We start from the raw sequence: 21,361 nt of genomic DNA on the forward strand, positions 1-21,361 counted from the left end.
CAGCATGTAGTACCTGGGCATGAACGCAGAGTAAGATGAGTGGTAGCAGTGCTTGCCTGTTGTACATGCTCCTCAATGATGTTTGACAGAATCCCACATGCACAGCTGACAGCAACAAGGATGAATGATTTGGAAGCATTAAAGGGCCAAGCTTGAAATCTTCATCTACATTTTGTCAGATTAATGGATGGAAATGGGAGTATAGGAAATAGATGAAAATGGAAAACAAGCATAAGGTAGAAATCAAGCGAAAATCCTTAAGAATGAGCAGGATGGAGATGGGGAGGTGGGGTAAAAAATGTTTGTGTGTCAGGTGGCCATTTGTGATATATAATCTTATTTTATGTACATTTTATTACATTGCCATTGTTGGAGCCTTTCTTCACAGCCATCCTTTTAAAATGGTTACCTGCCCAGTTGGACTTTACCTGTAAAGAAATGCTAATAAATAATAAATAAGGGAAAGTAAGTTGAAGAAATAAGAGGAAGGTAAAAGGGTTAATGTAGGTAGAAGGGCACACAAACATAGAATACAATAAGAGAGGGGGATCACAATGGTGAAGGAGACATCATACAGAGGGAAAAAAATTGTGAGGAGAAGACTGAACAACAGTCAGGGTGGGCTCAGACAAAAGTTAGGGGAACACTGGAATGGAGGATAGGATGGGGGTGTGCAGCTGCTGTTCTTACCAGCTGCAACCAGTGGAACCTTACTTGCCTCCCTGGGTTCCCTCAGCACTGGGTCCTGGCTCAGATGGTGGAGTTAGCACTGAGCTGAGATGTGACTCAATGAGTCATTAAGGTAGGGGCTCTATGTAGTTGATGATCTCCCCCACTATGTCTGCCAGCTGCTGACAGGTGACAAAACTGTCACCTCTACTGGCACTGCTACCAGTGGGTACAACAGTACCAGCATCTGGTGCAGAGCTACCTTCACTGGGTAGTGTAGGTGTGGTAGGAGGTGCGAGGGTGACTGTGGCAGGCTGAGACCTAAATATTATAGGTGTTTCTGTTGTTAGTTATGGTGGTGCTGCTGTTGCCATCTTTGGGGGTGGGGTGGGGGTGGGCTGACAGGCGTTGTCTGAATGATGGATGCAGATCTAGATGCTGCTGCATATTTTAGTGAAATAGAGAAAAACAAAATAGTAAACCAAATAAATGTATGTAATACAAAGGACAGCCATAAACAGGGTGGATAAAAGTGTATATATACAATGAAAAAACAACGCTCATATATATTTTTACTATGATAATGTTATTGATACATTCAATAAACACACCTCTTAATCAAGAGCTGTTACCATTCACAGCTGAGAGGGGGACTTAGATGCTCAGCCATCTTCACATGTATTATTAAAGGCAATCCTTAATGTATTGAGCTACTTGGACAAACCAACTGAAGTCTATAGCCCAACACACAGTAATAGGATGCCTGAGACAAATGTACACCTACAAAGAAAAAAGGGCGGTTTAGATATACACTCCCTTCAAAGGTACTATAATGGAAAGAACTGCAGACATATTTCTCAGTTTATCAAGGCTGTCATCATACACAGCTGCAAGAAAGACTTGAACCCACAACCATTAGCACCTACATTCTACAAGGAAGAAAAACCTTAACGTGTTGAGCTACTTGTTCAACTCAATTGAAGGCTACTGTCTAATACATAGCTATGGGATGGGCAAGACAAAAATGTACATATAATCCTAAAAGGGAGCTCAAGCAGGTGATGTTCAAGCCAGCAAACAATGATCAACATAGGTTCATAGGTTCATAGGTAGGTACTAGGCTATTGGCCCTAGGCCAAAAAGGTACCCTGGCTTTCACCACCCAAGAAAATTATTTTCCTGTCAAAAAGTGGCTCAAAGAGCAACCTGGGCAACACTTAAATATACATTTAATATCAAAGTACAAGCTTTAAAATGCTTTCACACAAAATGTGCTTCATCAAGAAAAAATGCTAAAAAATAAACCAATTTAAGAAATTCATCTGATTGTACTTGGGCTTCATCTACAATATGAGTGAAGGCTACAGTTAAGCAGACAATATCATGAAAGTGTATTGACAAAGAAGGTTTGTGAAGCATATTTCCTCAAGAAAAAATGTACCTGCTACACATTTCTCCCTTCTAATGTTGTAGAAACTATATTATCATATATAATGATATATTTCAGTATTCCTTGCACTGAGTTGCACCTTGTATGTATATGCATATTGTGACAAAAAGCAAAGAACTGAGTAGCGTAAAAGTTTTAATAAAACAACAAAGCTTTCAGGTCAAAAACCCTTAATCAGTTCCTGAAAGCTTTCTTGTTTTATTAAAACTTTTACGCTACTCAGTTCTTTGTTTTCTTTTTGTCACATTGTCGTTTTGAGCTGCGTTTTACTTAAATCCTTGATTGGTTTTGCTTATATGTATATGCATATTTACATTTTTGGCTTGTGCATAATAGCTGCATAATAGTTGCATGTATGTCATTTGTCTTGTTCTTATTAGTTGTATGTATGTCATTTATGTAATTCATATTTGGAGAGTCATTGAAACCGGAGTCAAATTCCTTGTATGTCTGCATACTTGGCTAATAAATGTGATTCTGATTCTGGTTGTGATGAAACAGTCACCTCAAATTACAGTGCAATACATATGGACATCATCACAAAGTATAAGTAAAGCCTTAACATCTTGTGCCAGTTCTCCAGTGATATGAAAGCTGCTCACAGACAGTAACGACATTCATTAAGATAGAAGTAGCAGTAATCTATAAAACATGTACTGTATGAAACTCCACAATATTACCTGAATGGAATGTTTACATTAAAAGTTGTACAGTATGAAGGAAGTAGAGTCACACCGGTCCTCTCTTACGCTCTCCATCCTCCACCTGTACAGCTGCCTAGTCTCTGCAATAGATGCAGGGGCTATGCAGATAAAAACAACAGTGTCTGAGATCTGTGGTTAGCATGCATTGGCATATTGTACGTGTAATTAATATAAGTTGTCTTCCAGTAAATGGGTGATGTCTGATCTCATCCTTTCATCAGCCTGGGAGGTTGGGATGCTGATTCCTCAGATCACTGTAATGGTTATGACACTCTTCCCCTGTGCGTGGGATGTTAGTGGCATGGGTGACTACCTGAGCTAAACTATTCCACTCCTCAGTCTTATGCTAATATCCTTCATAGCCCTCCTGCAAAAGCTCTGGCTATAGTTTTTTATGGAAGAAATGGAGATTTTAGTTTCTTTCAGATGACATTTTTGTGCAGCTCTACCTTCTTCTCTAGCCATGAAGTCTCACCTATAAGGAGCAGAGAAAATGACAGATACTTTGCACCTGCACATTCTTGTGTGTGTTTGCATCTTTTGTGCAACAGAGGGCATATCAGCTGTGTGGCAGATGGTGGGCCAGCCTAAAGTACATTACTGTATTATTATGGCTCACAATGGCACAAGTGAAACATGGCAGTTCTATATCCTCCATATCCTGGTAAGAAATAGGCATTACAGTGACTCAGTTTCTGTCAGGCTATATGTGAAATCACAGATCTCTCCCCTGGAGTCATAGCATGGACCACATGCATGCAGTACTGCCCACAGACACCTAGGCAAGTGCACAACACTGAGTAGAGCTGGGCACAGTGTTTAGCAAGTTATCTCAATATGCCAGGTGAGCAATTAAGGAACAATAATGAGTTGAGCCTTAATTAGCAGAATAAATGCACCCAGGCAGCCAAAAGTACATGATACAAGCATGACGGAAAGCAACACGGAAACTTGCAAAAGGTGAATCTCAGACTACTTCTTAAGGCAAACTAAATCTCAGCTTGTACAAGGTAAGTGCTAATTTTTACAAGTCCAGTTTGTCAAGTATAGCTGTTAATTGCTCTTTATCTACATCATAAACAACAGCTTGCAAGCCAAATCGCAGCAAGCTGCCATTTGTCTGAGACAGGTCAGCTCGGACTCAGGTTTCAGCGAGGGGGGAGGCAGGTAGGGCCAGGATAGGTAGGAGGGTTAAGGTGGGATGGGCTGGCTAGAGGAAGGATTGAAAAGGCTGGGAACAAACCAAATCAGTCTTCTTGAACCCTGCCTGGACAGCTTGTAGCTTTGAGCAACTGATCAGTGGATTTGTTTGAATTAAGTGGGTGATCTTAGTACAAGATGGATCCTCAAATGCAAACACAAATGCAGACCTTGTTGAGCATAAAAGGGAGATCATGGTGGGAGGATCTGTTTCACCAGACAGTAGGGTCAGGGCAGATGCCTCAAGCAGTTAATGTTCAACCTGCGGGTAACTGGCCCCCTGACCCTCAAGCAGGACCCAGCTCAGGATCCCAAATGTTAGCCGGAGGTAATAGGAAAGAGGATGGTCAGGACAGGAATGCTGGAAATGCTCAGAAGCATAAGGATAAGAAGAAACACTGCAAAAAGTGCAAGAGGGAAGGTAAGAATATGCCTATTATGGATCAGAAGTGTTTGCAGTGGTTACAAAGCCAAGGTATATTAGATGAATTAATGTACTATGAATCTTTGCCTGGTGAACACTACAAGGTAAATCAAATGAGTTCACAGCATCAAGGTACTGTGAGGGACATGGGTGGGCTTGACAACAAGCAGACAGCAGAGGACTCTGAGCCAGCCATAACAGTGGGGGGTCTCCATGGCTAGAGTTGGGTGTACCCAAGCTAATAATGCACTTTTAGACCAAATGGGAGCCTTGTTAGCACAACTCAAAGGTAAACAGGATGAGAAAAAATTAATGTGTCAAGGGGACATTGCCCAGACTGTACTGGAAGGGGGAGGGGAGACTCAGAGCTAGTTAAGTACTGTGGTGCAGTTACGTTAGACTTGCCACTAGGTTTTCATTTAAGTGAAAAAGTAAAACAGCAGATGCAAGTGGAGAATATGTGGACATATTTTCATTGTTGAACAGGTAGGATGAAGAAAAGGAAAGAGATAAAGATGGCAGGGTTGAATATTCAGTAGCCAAAAAAGGAGGTTACAAGTAAGAAGAACATGGGAAAACTGGGCGATCGGTTACTCTATTTATGCTCAAATTTTAGGTGAGAGGTGTCCTACCAAAGCAAAAGACATGTGGATGCACTTTAATAGGGTAACCACGATGTGCTTTGCTCAAGGGGGCCACAGATGGTTGAGGTATGATGAGGACTACAGAAGGATGAGGCAGTCATACCCAGAGAGGTCTTGGGCATGGTTGGATTTGGGGCTTTTGTGCTGGCTAGATACAAGCGGAGATGCAGCAACAACAGATTGTGTTTTTCTGGTTAATCAAAATGGGTATAACACTTATAAGTTTGGTTTAACAACAGACAACCAATGGGACAGAACAGACGGGGGTGCTGGGAAGTGTTATCAGTACAACTTCGGACAGTGTCGGAATCAGCTTCAGTGTAGATTTAAGCATCAATGCATGGCTTGCAGTAAGGTAAACCACCCAGCCAAGGCTTGTTTTCATCTGTCAAGCCCCCAGAACAAAAGCTTTTACTTACCTCCCCTTTAAAGGGTATGCAGTTCCATCTCCCAACACGGGTAAAAGGGGATATTTTAAGGGAATGGCTCAAAGCATATCCAGATGGAGAAGCAGCAGCATTGCTAGAAGAGGGGTTCACCAAGGGCTTCAGGATACCAGCAAAAGTTAGGAAGCAAGGGGGTATGGTTAAGAACTTGAAGTCAGCAGAAGAGCATCCGGGCATAGTCAGAGAAAAGATAAATAAAGAATTGGAAGTGGGCAGACTGGCAGGCCCATTTCCATGCCCACCAAGAAGAGCATTTAAGGTTTCTCCTATTGGCGTAGTACCCAAAAAGAAGCCAGGTGAATTTCGGCTCATTCACCACTTATCCTATCCACAGGGGAATTTGGTAAATGATTACATAAATGGGATAGGGACATCAGTGCATTATGGTTCTTTTGATGAAGCGGTTAAGAAAGTCAAGGAGAAGGGAAGAGGGGCCCTTATGGCAAAAGCTGACATACAGTCTGCTTTCAGACTTTTACCCATTGCTTCTAAAGACCAAGGGTGGTTAGGTTTTGTATTTGAAGGCCAATATTACATGGATAAATGCATGCCTATGGGTTGTTCAATAGCATGTGCTACTTTCCAGAAATTCAGTTCCTTCTTACACTGGTTGGTGGCTCAGCGGGTAGGGGAAGACAGGGTTGTTCATTACTTGGATGACTTTCTATTCACTGGGAAGGAGGACATAGGGGAATGTCAACAAGCATTGGATACATTTCAACAGATTTGCAAGGAGTTAGGGGTGCCATTAGCAATGGATAAAACAGAGGACCTGACGAACAGATTGGCTTTCCTGGGTATAGAGATTGATAGCTTGAATGGTCAGTGCAGGCTTCCTATTGACAAGGTGTAAAAGTTACGGCTAGTCTTAAGTCAAGTGCTAATGCAGAAAAAGATAACCCTTATACAGTTACAAGAATTAGTAGGGTTAATGAATTTTGCATGCAAAGTGATTCCCGTGGGGCGCTCATTTATGAGGCGCTTAGCTGCTAAGGGGTTATAGGGTGCACAAAGCCACTCCACCAGATTAGGATCACACAGGGTATGAAGGAGGATCTGGGTGTGTGGTGGAGTTTTTTATCAGAATACAATGGGATAGCAATTTGGCAGGAGAGAGACAATCTACCTCCTGCTCAGTTGTTTACAGATGCAGCGGGGGGAATTGGCTTTGAGGGTTATTTTCAAGATCACTGGTTCAGTGTGGCCTGACCGACTCGAATTAAAAACAGGGTAGACATTTCAATCGCAGAGATGGAATTCTTCCCAGTTGTGGTAGCATTGGAAATTTGGGGAGTACAAATGAAAGACAGAGTGGTTTGGTTGCATTCTGACAACAATAGTGTAGTGCATATAGTCAATAATCAGCTGGGGTGAAAAGGGGTATTAGGCAGGATGATGAGATATTTTACATTTAAGTGCTTGACATTTAATGTGATGGTTAAAGCACAACACATTCCCGGCATCTATAACTCATTGGCAGATTCCCTTTCTTGTTTGCAGTGGCCCTGTTTCAGGTCGCTGGCCTCAAGGGCGAGTCCTTCTCCGACACCAGTGCCAGTTCAGTTATGGGCCTTATGGACAGACAAGAATGGTTGCTAATGTGTAATTCTCTCAGTGGATGAACAAGGTTAAAATACAATAAATGTATACAGCAATTCTTGCAAACCAGAAAAGCCAGAGGCTGGGAATCCATTTGGCCTATTCCACCTCACCAAATCAGGTCTTACATCATGGTAATGAAAGAAAAAGTCTGGAGTCTGGGCAGAGCAAGAAGCACATTATCAGCCTTGAATTGGTTTCATCAGGCTTTGGGTTTGAAGGATCTAGCTAACACTTTCCAAGTACGCGCGGTGTTTAAAGGTTGCGGGAGACAAACACCCAAGAGGCTTGATAAGAGGTACCCCATATGTCCAGCTGTATTAAGCAAGCTATGGATTGCTGTTTCAGAGGTTTGTTTCTCTTCTTATGAGGTATCATTATTTAAAGCTGCCTTTTTGATGGCTTTTTGTGGGGCGTTCAGATGGTCTGAAATTGTCCAACCGAGCAAGAAAAGCCAGGGGACAGTACTGCCTTTAGCACATGAACATGTGCTGGGTGACGACACTTGGATTTATGTGGCAAAATCCAAAACTGATCAAGAAGGCAGAGGTCATTGGGTAAGAGTAGTTACCCCAGAGGGATTAGAATGGAATGTGACTAAAGTGATACTGGAGTACCAGAGTTATAGGGGTATGTTAGGTGGTCCATTTTTCTGCCATCAGCAAGGTGAACCACTTACACATTATCAGGTAAGAGCAGTTTTAAAGCAGGCAGTTAAGTTGATTGGCTTGGACACAAGTAGGTATACATTGTATTCTTTTTGGATAGGTGCAGCCTCATATGCACATGCAATGGGGGCTTCACAGGCTGACATTATGAGGATGGGTAGGTGGAAATCCAATGCATATAAAAGCTATGTAAAGTGTAAACAACTCTAACTCTTGTTCATTGCATTTCAGCAGACACATCATCAGAACAGAAATACATCTGGATAGTTGGCCATTCCTTTGTTTGGAGACTCCACCTCTGGGTGTAGAGCAGGCCGGACTTATCCTTCCAAAGAGAACAAGCTTCTGGCAAAACAGTTTGGTATGGGGTGTCAGGAATGCGGTGGCACCAGCTTAGTACAGTAATGCAACAAGCAGTGAGAAGTGGTAAACCTCCTGCAGCCATCGTGTTACACCTAGGGGGCAATGATACTGGTCAACAACCAATAAAATATTTAATTGGTTCAATGGTACGAGAGATTAATTGCATACATGAATTCTGGCCACAAGCCATTATTTGTTGGTCAGAAGTAGTACAGAGAAAAAGATGGAAGGGGTTCAGTCCATAAAAGCTGTGGAAAGAATGAGACGGAGAATTAATAATTCTATGGATAAGATTTTAAAGGCCATTAAGGGGTTGTACATTCCCCACCCAGGCATTTGGGCCTGGTGGCCGGATAGGTACGAGAAAGATGGGGTTCATTTATCGGAAGAAGGTTCACAGGTATTTTATAAGGAATTGCAGGCAAGTCTAGCTCTGAAGGGCATTCACCTAGAGTAGATTGAGATGTGCTGGCGGAAGGGAGGAACATTCCTCCCTTCTGTAGCGGAAGGCAGGAAAGGTAAGGGAGGCCAAGGTAAGTGGGGGGGGGGAGGTCACAGGACTCTTCAGATGGACCTTCCGCAGGCCAGACAGCCCCAAGGGATTGTTGCCAGGGGACTTATCAGCCCAGCAATGGCCCCTTGGCAGATTGTAAGGTGGCCCAGAAGAATTGTGATGAACTGTGAAAAGTTGTTATGAAATGGGTATGATACATAAAAAAGGGCCGGATATCGACAGTGCTGTCTGTTGTCCTGTAGGTTTAGGGGAATGCTATGAAAGAAATAAATGGCCTCCCTGATATTCCTGCCTTGTGCACATCTCATAATAATTGGCTTCTATTAGAGAAAAAGTAATTGATAATGATTGGCAATAAACACATGGCTGCGGCCATTTAATCCATCTGAAGTCTCTGTGTTATTATTAATATTTACCTTCTGGATACCTTGACTTGTTAAACATGGAATTTGAGGCATATGTTCTCAAGGATGCAATGGAATGACAATGTGCTGAGCTGGTTCTGTATATATATAGCTCAATACTTGATTTGAAACATTAATGGAAATATGAACCAGGTGTTGGATTTACTGAGATGGTTATGCATAGAGCTCAATGCTGGATATGGATCATTAAAGAAATTCTGAACAATGTGACGAATGCTTAAAGTAGCATGTAAGGTTATTCTGTAAGCATCAATGGTAAGATATCTGTAAGTAGGTTATGAATTTAGTTTTTGTAAAAGACAGGTAGAGCTGTACCAATCTCAGACAAATAGCTTGAACAATTCTTCTAAATGGTGCAAACTGCTGTGAGTGGAGTACTGCAAAGGTTAGGCAGTGGTTGGGCTGAAGGATTGTTAAACATAATGGGAGACAAACTCGTCAGCACATACTCAGAGTACAATTCAACACATTCTTGCTGGCCTTGTGTTATCAGTTTTGCTAAAAACATTTACCTGTTGTATAGCTAAAAACATATACTTTATAGGCAAAATCTTTTTAGTCTTTAGAGAAAACAGTCATGTCTCCATGCTGAGTTGCAATGTTATAGGTGTTGTACTGTGGGGGACATTTGCTCAGTAAAATAATGTACCAAAACTAATTAAATAGCGTGGCTAGAGATATATGACTGTCTGACACACAAAAAACATGTGACATGGACAAGGGGAAGACTGGGGGTGTTAGTGATTTTCAGGACCAATCACAAACAAGATGATAATATCAGTGTTTTACATATCTACTGAGCAATGCCTAAAATACAAACTAAGCAAAAAAAAAAAAATACTGGTGACTGTGCTGGAAACAGTACATGGAAATCAAAGTTCTATGATGTGGAGAATGAGGTGCTACTCCAGGCCCTCCATATCCATGGTTGGATATTACAGAAAGGCCTATGGGTAAAGTGATTGAAAAAATCTGTTGGTAGTGGACATAAACGTGGTCAGTGGCCAGGACCATACTTATGAAATGATGCACCACAGGGCCAGTCACATTGCTGATGTCCACATAGAACAGGAAGGTAGGTTGACAGATGCTGAGCTATTGATCAAGCCACCTCTACTGGAGACAGAGGAGTCTCTGTCCTCTGTCAGAGGAAGTGACATTTCCACATGGTTCTACAGTGTCATGCTGGATATTGGGGCATAACTTGAATGGCCAATAAGAACATCTACTGGAGATTTCCCAGATATATAGGTCTCTTTATTTGTATGAGTATCTGTAAGTCTTCTTCACCCCTTAGTCATTGTCCAACTTATTAAAGCTGTCTAATTTGATGTATACATGAATATCAGGGATTCCTCCTGCATGACCATCTGCACAAGGTATGCAATTTTTAAATGTGTACTATTTGTCTACCTCACGTTCATGTATATTTCTGGTACTGGATTATAGTTACATAGGATATTGTGCTTTGGTATATTCACAGGTGAGGCTTTATCCAGCATCAGCACTATGGAATCTGATGACATTGGGGGATTTGCAACCTCTATTGATGATGGCTTGGATGATCTGGGACAGTTAAGGGAGTAGAGAATGTGTCTTTGATACAGTGCAGGTGAGCACTGCACCCATGAAAGACCATGGACAGAGCCTCTATGCCTTCAGAAAGACACAGGTCCCACAAAACAAAGGAAGGACAGGTTACTGTGGACACTAGCAACTAGGGAAATGTTGTACTCCCTAGTGGAGATGTGTCAGGATCTGCTTCTACTCTTCATGATTGGGGAGGTACAGACAGGGGGTTTGGGTACTAGTGTTCACTGGAGATATGGTTACTTCCCTCTTACTGAGGATGGTGTGTCAATGACTGCAACTCAGTGTATGTGCAGAATTATCATGAAGGCAAAGACTAGTACCACTACAGCCATGGTGGGGTTAGTAAGGGTGATGCAGAGTTTGCAAGATGACCTACAGGACTACATATCTCATATGTGTGACTGTTTCAGTCAGAAACTGGAATGTACCATATCCTCTCAAGTTCACCTGCCAGGGTGAGACACTGTCCACAAAGCCATTCCAATGCTACCTCGATAGATGTAGCCATCTGTTGTGGAGGTGTCTACATTCAAGACAGGACATCCTTGTTGTCATGGCAGTCATAGGACAGGCCTGTCTCATTGCAAATGTATCTCACTGTCAAGCAGCATGACAATATCTAGCCAGAGCTGTGCTACAACCAGTGTAACTCCTAGAAGAGACAACTCTAGCTGGTGGGTGTGTGCACTGGATCCTCAAATCTCTACCATGCATGACCTGGTCCTGTCCAGTACATTGAGCCATAGTGCTGCAATTGCTGCTGACTCTGTGTCCCAGCAGACTCATACTCACCCATCCATAACCAACATCTCATCACACACACACACACACACACACACACACACACACACACACACACACACACACACACACACACTGAAAGCGGACCTTTACAAAGGCTTTTATGTTAAGTATCCCCACTGAAAGCTCATAAATGCAACAGCACTGTTTCTTTTAATTTTTCTTAACACTCATCCATTTTATTTTGAAAGACATCCACATGTGCGCACTCCCCCACTTGTGGAAATGGTGATAACTGCACTCTGCCCTGTGTATATTGTTAATTAGGTTGTCTATGTCTGATGCATATTGGATCCAGCCTATGTGTGGGTAAGCTCAGCCTAGTGTTGGTTTTGCATGCATCACTTTTACTGAAGAGTATCTGTTTTCTGAACTGGGCCTTCACTTTAATTATATTTTCATCTGTTCCTGACACACTGACACAGTTGCTCTGTTTTTTTGGAGCTTTCATCAATTTATGGACCTTCTGGATAAAAAAGTCTGGAATTTTGGCATTAACCAAGTCAATGTTTTTTTCCCCAACCATCATTTTAACAAAATGTAATTTAACACCTTAACACAGTAATTTTACTGTGCTTTCCTTGTTCTTTTGATGGGTAATATTATCAATTTGTTTATAAATACTAGCATCTTGCAAAAGCTTACCGCACATACATGTGCTGTACTAATTACCACAATATTATGTTATTGTATTTTAACTCAGTACCTACAGAACAGTATAACTCACTATAAATCACAATTTTGGAACTAATTTATAGATCTGTAAAAAAGGGATTTGATAAAACATGTATGCTACAATATAAAGAACATTTTTATATCTAATGTCAATACTATAAAACCGTATTATTTGAATAACATGAACTTGGGATGTTTTACTGGCTAATTGATTTGTACTTCCTTTAAATTGCCTTACTGTTCTATTATTTTGTTAAATGCTTTGAATCATTTTATCTGTTTGATTTCCTGGAAGGCAGAGGTCAGGGTGCTAGGAAACAGTGTATACATTTTAATAAAAACATTTTATTTGTGTTGAAATATGCTTGATACTTTAGTATAAGGTGATGGAGTTCAGACAAAATGAATCATTTCCATATAGACTGTATAATTACATAACATGTAACAGCTTGTGTGATTGCAGCAAGTCACAGCGTTGCATGCATTGTAGTTTTAATTACTTCTCATCTGACTAAGTCACTTGGCTGTGCTTCAGAAGATGATACACAAGGAGGGAGAGATGAATTCCACAAAGCCCACATCCTTTCATAGGATCATAGCTGTATACCAGGCTAATGACCACTAGGGCCCTTATAAGCCCAGCTGTGTAACCCAAATGTGACCCATAAATTTGATTTATCTAGGGAATGATTTACTGACTGCCTTTGTCCATCAGAGACATAGGCACCAGAACAGGGGTAAAGATCTGATTACCCATCCATTGGTCCAAATTGTGCTTAAATAGAGATAAGAATGAACTCTGCTTCAAATGGCTGGGGAACCTATTCCAGAGAATGGGAATTCTCTGAGAAACATATCTGTCACTCTAACATGTCCTATTTATGTCAGAAGCAAAACTTAATTCTTTTCATTTAGCAGTTCTGATGCCGTTTGATTTATGGATGTGCACAAGGTTTATCAAAACAGGTTCCAGGGATGCATTATATGCAAAACAAAGATCACCTGTCAGAAGTCTGTATGATACCAAGTAAAGAGACAGGGCTTTGAGAAGATCGGTGTATGACATTGTGTTTAGTCACTGTATTCTTTTTGTAAGGAACCTTTGTGGATATTCTAGTTGCTGCATATGTCTGATCAGGTACCTACTAAACAGGCATTATACTCTATGATGGGTCTGATGAAGGCTAAGTACAGTGATATAATTACCTCTCTGGACCTAGATGCCATGCCCTTGCTTATAAGTTGAGTAACACAGAAGAATTTTCTTACTACCTTGGACACATGTTGGTCAAAAGCTAGGTTACTGTCTACATGAGTTTCCAGATCCCTGACTAATGAATCAACTTTAGGGGTGTTTTATTGATGACATAGTTACCTGGGGTTGTTGACTTCCCAAAAGGTACTATCATGGATTTCTTGGTATTGAGTTTTAAGCCATGGTTTTGGCACCAAGCATTTGTCTGTGTCAGACCTTCCTAAAGGGTGTTCTCAACTTAGGGGGATTCCATAACTACTCCCAGTTTGTAATCATCTAGAAACTTGGTTAGCCAGAGGCTTTTGACATTGGCTTTGATATCCAAAAAGTAGATGGCAAAGAGGAGTGGGCCTTGCACAGAGCCCTGGGGGACTCCAGTGGTGACTGGCCTTTTTGTGGAGGTGGCCTCACCTATTCTAAACTCCTGGGTCCAATCAGTGAGACAGTTAACTATTCAGCATGTTATACCTAGTTGTGTAAGTTTGCTGACAATGCCCAAGTAGGAGATTGTATCAAATGCTTTAGCCAGATCTAGCTAGGCAGTATGCACAGGTGTCTCCTCATTTACATTAGCTACCTCTTCAAAGAAGTCCACCAGCTTCAGTAAGCATGACAAAGTCAAACTGGGATGGATCCAGTGTCTGGAGGCCTCCTATATCCTTGTTGATAATTTCCATGATAATTCTTTCTAGGGCTTTGCAAATAAGGCTAGTTAGACTAATGGGTCTTTAGTTTCCAGGATCTGTTGAAGGTCTTCCCCTATGAATGGTGCTGACCGTTGCATTCCTCCATTCACTTGACACAAAGCTGCTTTTAAGACTATAGTTAAATAATGACTCAAGGGGTCCTTTTAAGTCATATTTTAGACTGTTCAGAAGCATCCTGGGATGGTATTGGGCCCACTGTGGCCATGTTCTTGCCTTTAGTGAGCATAGCCAGTACATGCTTCCTAGTTATAGTTGGAGGGGTTATATTTGAGGGTATATTTTGGGGATGGTTGGGGTGATGGAGGGGTAAAGTTGAATTTGTCTGCTGACAGGTTCTCTATATCACCAGGGTTAGTGAATGTGGCACCATTAACCATGAGTTCAGTAAATTTCTGTGTGCTGTTCTTGAGGTTATTGACATAGTTGAAGGCCTTAAGTTTATCTTTCACCTGGGAGGTTATCCTAATCTCAAAGTTGGCTTTGCTTGACCCAATATCCTCCTAGTTGTCTATTAGTTTGAGAGAGTTTTTATCTTTACGGGAATTACTCTTCTTGATTTTTGCAATATTTTTTCTTGTTTAATTTGGGATGCTACCAGGGTGGTTTCTTTCTGAAGTTAATCCTGGGATGACTTCTGGTAGGTACAGCAGCCTCTATGTAGCCACTGATATGGTTGTTTAGTGTTTCTGAGAACAATTCAGTGTAGGCTGCTGTTTTCTCAGTGTTTGGAGGGACATTGAATTTTGACAAACCATCACTTAATAAAAGGTAACTTGCCTTGGAATAGTTCCAACTGTTATGGGATTACAGAGTTGATTTTGAAGGAGACAAGTTTATGGTTGGTCCATACCAGAAAGGATAAGACATTGGGGAATGCAGCATTCTCCCATATGTGTAAGCAAAAGGTCTAGAATGTTGGAGCCTCTAGTGGACGTATTCCCTGTTTGGTCAAGGATGTTTGTATTTAAGAAGTCCAGGAATATATATGCCTGTAGATTTCAGGCTGTGTAGGATTTCCATTCTATAGAGAGGTAACTAAAGTTTCTTATGAGTAGGTAGGTTGAATGGTAAATGTCACCAGTAGGTACAAGTATGCATTGTGAGCTTCTTGGGACATAGAGGGTGACCTATAGGATATGGTATGGTATGGGATTTTGTCTATAGTGATCTGCATGTGAAGGAACTCTACCACATCATTCTGTTTGACGATCTCAGAGGTATGATTGTTACTGATGTATATAGAGACACCTACCTCTACCTTTAGCCTTTGTCTGAGCAGCTAATTGTCTAAACATGTGGAAGGCACTTCAACTATTATTGCTATACTTTTATTGTTATCCAGCAAGAGAGAGACAATTCCTAATGGTCTGTAAGTTAATATAGTTGCTATAATTAGTGATGCACTGAGAGATTAGGGTTGTTTAAAGGCACAGTGCATACATATGGTCTATAACATTTTTAGGGAGGGAAAAGTAGAACTTTTTATCTTTTTTACAACTGCGGCAATGTTAAGATTATGGTTTCTCCTCAAGTCTTTGGTAGTGTTACATGTGCAGCTTTTGTTCTGGTTATATTCACTTGAGCATTTCATATTTGAATAGTTTCTTCTCATTCTTTGCAGTATGTATAGTGAAAGTCTGTGGATTGCAGTGAAAATGTATGCAGTGGGATCACAGTGAAAGGAAAAAAAAAACATCAAAATGGAAAAAGACATGTTTTAAAACCTTTACTACAGATCATTTTTTCAGATAGATTTCCTCAAACTACTGACTTGTTGTACTGTTTTTATTCCCTGTATAAAAATATATCCAAAAAAGTTTGATATTTTGATGACATTTTCAGGAAATGTTATTAATATAACTAATAGTCAAATACTCTTAGATTTGGCTCCAACCTTCATAGGTAAAGTGGAGCTGCAAACATGGGGCCAGATTCCAAAAGACTTGCTCTTGGTGTAAGTTTCTTACTTTGGTGTAAAGCCCATTTATAAGGCAGGCTTACTCTGGAATAAGTCACTTACACTGCAAGCAAGTCTTTTGGAATCAGGATATATATATATATATATATATATATATATATATATATATATATATATATATATATATATATATATACCAGAGTAATTATATCAAGAGCAAGTGTTCTGGAATTGAGCCCCTTGAATCATTTTTACATCACAAAATATACAGTAATGAATTATATCACTTTTACACAGACACATTTTTTGTAAGGTCTGACATCACAAAATCATTTTTATATGTTGAGATTTTTATATGTGTTACTTTGCAAAGAGCTAAACGGTCCTCTTGTTTCTGGCTATAAAGGCACATATAGATTGCATTCATGTAATGCATTTTACTGCATATGAATTAAAATTGCAAAATTAAGGAAGGTAATCATAATTATGGTGACAAAAACAACTTCCTTGTATTTGGCACACACACTATATATAAGGACAGTCCTCATTTTAGACTTCATTGCAAAACTTGTAATCAATAGTTGATTACCAAGTAGCAAGATATATCTAAATCTGCTACTGTACTCATAGGTGTTTCATTGTAGCACTATGCTGAATTTTACTCCACTGCTTTGGATACTTTAAGCTATGGAGTTTGGGTTAAGCCATGACACACATTAAAAAAAGAATGGAGAAATGTATATACATATATATATATAAAAATATAAGGACAACTGAGTAAAGATGTATTCTGGACCAGTGCTGCATTCTGCATATTGAACAGAAGTCTTATCATATAATCCCTAAACTGGAACAAAGTACAATGCAAAATATCAGCATGATGGTGAATGACCTATAAATTACTCTATGTTGTACCTATGTAAAACAGGCCATATGCCAATTCCCCATTCAGAGGCCATAACTGAATTTTCTGGGCATTAGAATAGGATATGTAGGTACAACATGCATCTATGACTGCAGTTCTATCTTTATGGCTGCCTGCTCTAGGATGGGTTTAAGCAAAAGGCACTTTGATAATGTTGGCAACTGAGGTTATTTGTGTCACAGACGTATCACATTAGAAAGGACCTATATTGGATATGTGGGCACTTGAGGTAGAAATGTAGCAGTTTGGTACAGGTGGCTAATACTATAAGCTGCTGACAAGTTGTACTCTATAAATTTAGATTTGCATCTACCACTCTTTACTTTCAATTCTGTATGACTCTAAGCAAATTGTCATGGAGACCAAAACTCCTGAATCACCATAAAAAGAGACACTTGTACCTAGTGATTCATAACAGTTGCAAGTAAAAAAACTGATCCTCTAGAGTTATATTTGCCAGTGACTTTAATTATCAGTCTATAGGCTGGAAAACCTACACTGTATCAAACCTGCAGGCTCAAAGGTTTCTGGACTTTATCAATTCAAGCACCCATGACAAGATAATATGTATACCACTAGATGCTCTAACATACTGGACTTGGTACTCACTAATATGGGAGAGCTCTGTCTCCCATATATTACACACTCACTGGTGAGATCAGACCACACATCTCCTTCAAAATAAGAATCAGCTCAGTAACCCCAATAGATGCTGTAACAGTTAGGAACTGTTCCAAAGCAAGGTACCTTCTGTTAAATGATAGTTTGTCAAAATTCAGCACCCTTCTCCAACCCAGAGTTCAAAGCAGATCATGCTTAATTGTTCACAGAGTCTCTGTACAATTATGTAAATGGCTGCATAGAGGCTGCTGTACTTACTAGACGTTAGCCTAAAATCAGCTCAAAAAAACAAGTCACACTAGTGGAATCCTAACCTAAACAGGTTATACAATAAAAGGAAGAAAGTCATGGCTAAAATCAGGAAAAGCAACTCCCCACCAAGATAAGAGCACTCTCATAGGTTCATAGGTAAGTACTAGGCTATCAGCCCTATGGCCTATAGAAGCCTAGCCAAGCAACTTCCCTGGCTTTTGCCACCCAAGAAAATTATTTACCTGTGCCTCTGTTAAGCAGAGCCACACCAGTGATTCCCGGGGTGAATTTCCTATTACCTATCCAATTGTCAAGATTTTTCTTAAAGAGGGCTAATGAAGAGCTTTGCTTGACATGAATGGGCAGCCTATTCCAGAGCAGGGGAAGTCTCTGGGATAGGAATCTATCCCTCCAACATGTTCTGTTTATTGTGGTGACAAGGTTTAGGTCCCTGGAGCATGTGGCTCAGAGAGATTGGGATTTCTTTAAGTGTAGCATGTCCATCAGGTCTGGGTTAGACATGGGTTTGTACGTTAGGCAGAGGTCGCCTTGGAGTAGGCGATATGCAATGGAGTAGAGCTGAAATTTTTTGAGACAGTCGGCATATGGCATCTGTTTGAGGCTTGTAATCCTCTTAGTGAGGTATTTCTGTGGCCTTTCCAGCTGTTGCAGATGTCTTGTGAGGTACATGCTAAATGGGGTGTTGTACTCTATGATGGGTCTAATAAGGGATGAGTAGAGAGGAACAATGACCTCTCTTTTTCTGTAGGAGAACCCCTTTGTGATGAGGTGTGCCACATAGAAGGATTTCCTGACTACTCTGGTGACGTGATTATCAAAGGAGAGACTACTATCCACCTGTGTCCCAAGGTCTCTTATCACACTTTCAGTGTTTAGTAGGCCACTGCCTATGTGGTAGTTCATGGGTATGGTATTTTTTCCCAAAGGGAATGACAATGCACTTCTTGGCATTGAGCTTTAGGCCACAACTTTGACATCAAGCATCAGTCTCAGTGAGGCCTCTTTGTAGAATGTCCACATCCTTAGGTGAATCGATTATGGCTCCTAGTTTGCAGTCATCTGTGAATTTCATTAGCCAAAGCCCAGCTGTATTAGCCTGGACTTCAGAGAAGTAGTACCAAACAGGAGAGGACCCAGGACTGAACCCTGTGGTACTCCACTTGTCACTGGTCTGAAGTCAGAATTGGAGTCGGCACTGTGTGGGTTCTGTCAGTGAGCCAGTTGGCCACCCATCTTGTGACATAGGGATTTATGCCCAGTCCAGTGAGTTTATCTATAATACCAGAGTGGGGGATGGTGTCAAAAGTCTTGGCGAGGTCAAGATAGGCTGTGTACACTACCTTACCCTCGTCTACGGCTCTAGTGACTGTTTCGAAGAAGTCAATCAGTTTATGAGGCATGATCTACCCTATACAAACCCAAACTGAGTGGGGTCCAGAGTTTGGAGGTTACCTATGTCTTTTTTTATAAGCTCTAGGATGATGCATTCCATGGCCTTGCAGACCAGGCTCATCAGGCTAATGGGGTAGTAGGTCCCAGGGTCTGTGGTGGCACCCCCTTTGTGGAGTGAGATAACTGTCATTGTGTGCCACTCCTTAGGAACAAAGCCTGAAGTGTGGCTATGGCTGAACATGGTACTTAGGTGGGGTACCAGTTCATTCTGTAGTTCATGCAGTACGCAGCCTGGGATGTCTGGTCCCACAGATGCTGTGTTCTTGGCTTTGGAGAGTGCGGTCTTCACTTGTGCGGCCATGATTTCTGGGGCATTGCAATCATGCGGTATGGGGATGGGCCCTTTGGGGGTGAGGGTGAGTGAAGTTAGCACTGAACCTGTCTGCCAGGATGTTGGTAATAGCAGTTGTTTCGGTAAATGTAGTGCCATTATGCTGTAGTTCAGAGCAGATCTGACTGTTGCCATTGAGATTCTTGACATAGCTGTAGAAGGCTTTGTGGTTGTCTTTAGAATCCAAGGCAATTTTATTTTTGTAACTAGCTTTTGAGGATTTTATGAGGCATCTCAGCTTCTTGCTGAGGCTGACCATGGAGTTCCTGCAGTCATGGAATTTTACTCTTTTCTGCAACAGTTTCTTCCTTCTGTTGTAGAGCTTGTTTATGGCAGGGGACCACCAGACTGGCTTCCTTTTTCTAGAGGATAGCATTTTGGTTCTGTTGGGGATGGCACAGTCCATGCACTTGTGTATGTGCTTATACAGTGCATTTGTATATGATTCAGCAGTCGTACCACTATTTTCCATCTGTGTGGGTGTAATGACGTTTGCCACGTCTGACTTAAGAAGCATGAAGTTAGCTTTGGAGAAGTTTTTACAGTGATTTCGTTAATGGGGGGGGGGGTGTATATGGATGTCTAGGGTGATTAGCTTGTGGTTGGACCTGATCAGCAAGGAGTTGACCTCTGGCATGGAGTATCTATTACCCATATTGGTAATGACCAGGTCCAGGATGTTACTACCCCTGGTAGGGGTATGGACAAGCTGGTCCAGGGCATTGGAATTGATGAATTCCAGAAAACATTGGGCAAATGAGTTAGTACATGAGTAATTTTCCCAATTGATGAAGGGGTAGTTGAAATCTCCCAAAATTAGAGTATTGGGCTGTATCTTAACATAATCCAGTATATCGAGAAACATGGAGTGGGTGTCCTGGGGCATGGCGGGGGATCTGTAACATGCTACAACCTGAACTGAAGTCTTGCCCAGTGTTAATTGTACTTGGATAATTTTGGATGCATTATGTTGCGCAACTAGCCTAGAGGTGTGGATATTCTTTGTGAATATGGACACGCCTCCTCCTTTAGTATTTCGGTCCGGACTGAGTGGCCGAAAGATGTGATAAGAATTGTAGCCTGGTAATGCAGGGGTGCTCTCTGGAGCCTTAAACCAGGTCTCTGTCACTGCACAGATGTCGATGTTCTCCATCTTAAGGAGAGCCTCGAGTGTGTACATTTTGAGATTTAGACTTCTAGCTTTGAGTAGCATTACCCTTAGATTTCACTTGTTTATGTCTACTATGGTGGTATGTTTGATATTTGAGCCTTGCCTAAAAAAGGCACTATAGGGGCAGCAAGAGCCTTAGCCAGTATCCGGAATCCCAGCAGTGACAGGTGCAGGCCATCTCTGGCAAAGCATTGTGGCTTGTCGATCATGTCATCCCAGGCAGACAAATACTGGATCCCCTTGGAATTACACCAGAATCTTAGCCAACTGTTGAAGTCAGTCATTTTGTCCTTGTACTGTGATATCATTCTGGGTGATGGCAGGATGCTACTCTGGGGTAGTGTCATACCTGCCTGGGCCACATGGTCAGAGAGCTCCTCCATGTCTCTTTTCATGTAGTGCAGGAAGGTACGTCTTAGGTCATTCACTCTAATATGGACAATGATGGAATCATACTTGTACTTGTTGTGGAGTGACCTGAGTGCATGCATTATATGGGGGATCCTTTCACCTGTCAGGCAGCTGATAGTACC

This window comes from Protopterus annectens, chromosome 13.part0 (assembly GCF_019279795.1).
Source record: "Protopterus annectens isolate FY-2018-M chromosome 13.part0, PAN1.0, whole genome shotgun sequence".
Classification (NCBI taxonomy): Eukaryota; Metazoa; Chordata; order Ceratodontiformes; family Protopteridae; genus Protopterus; species Protopterus annectens.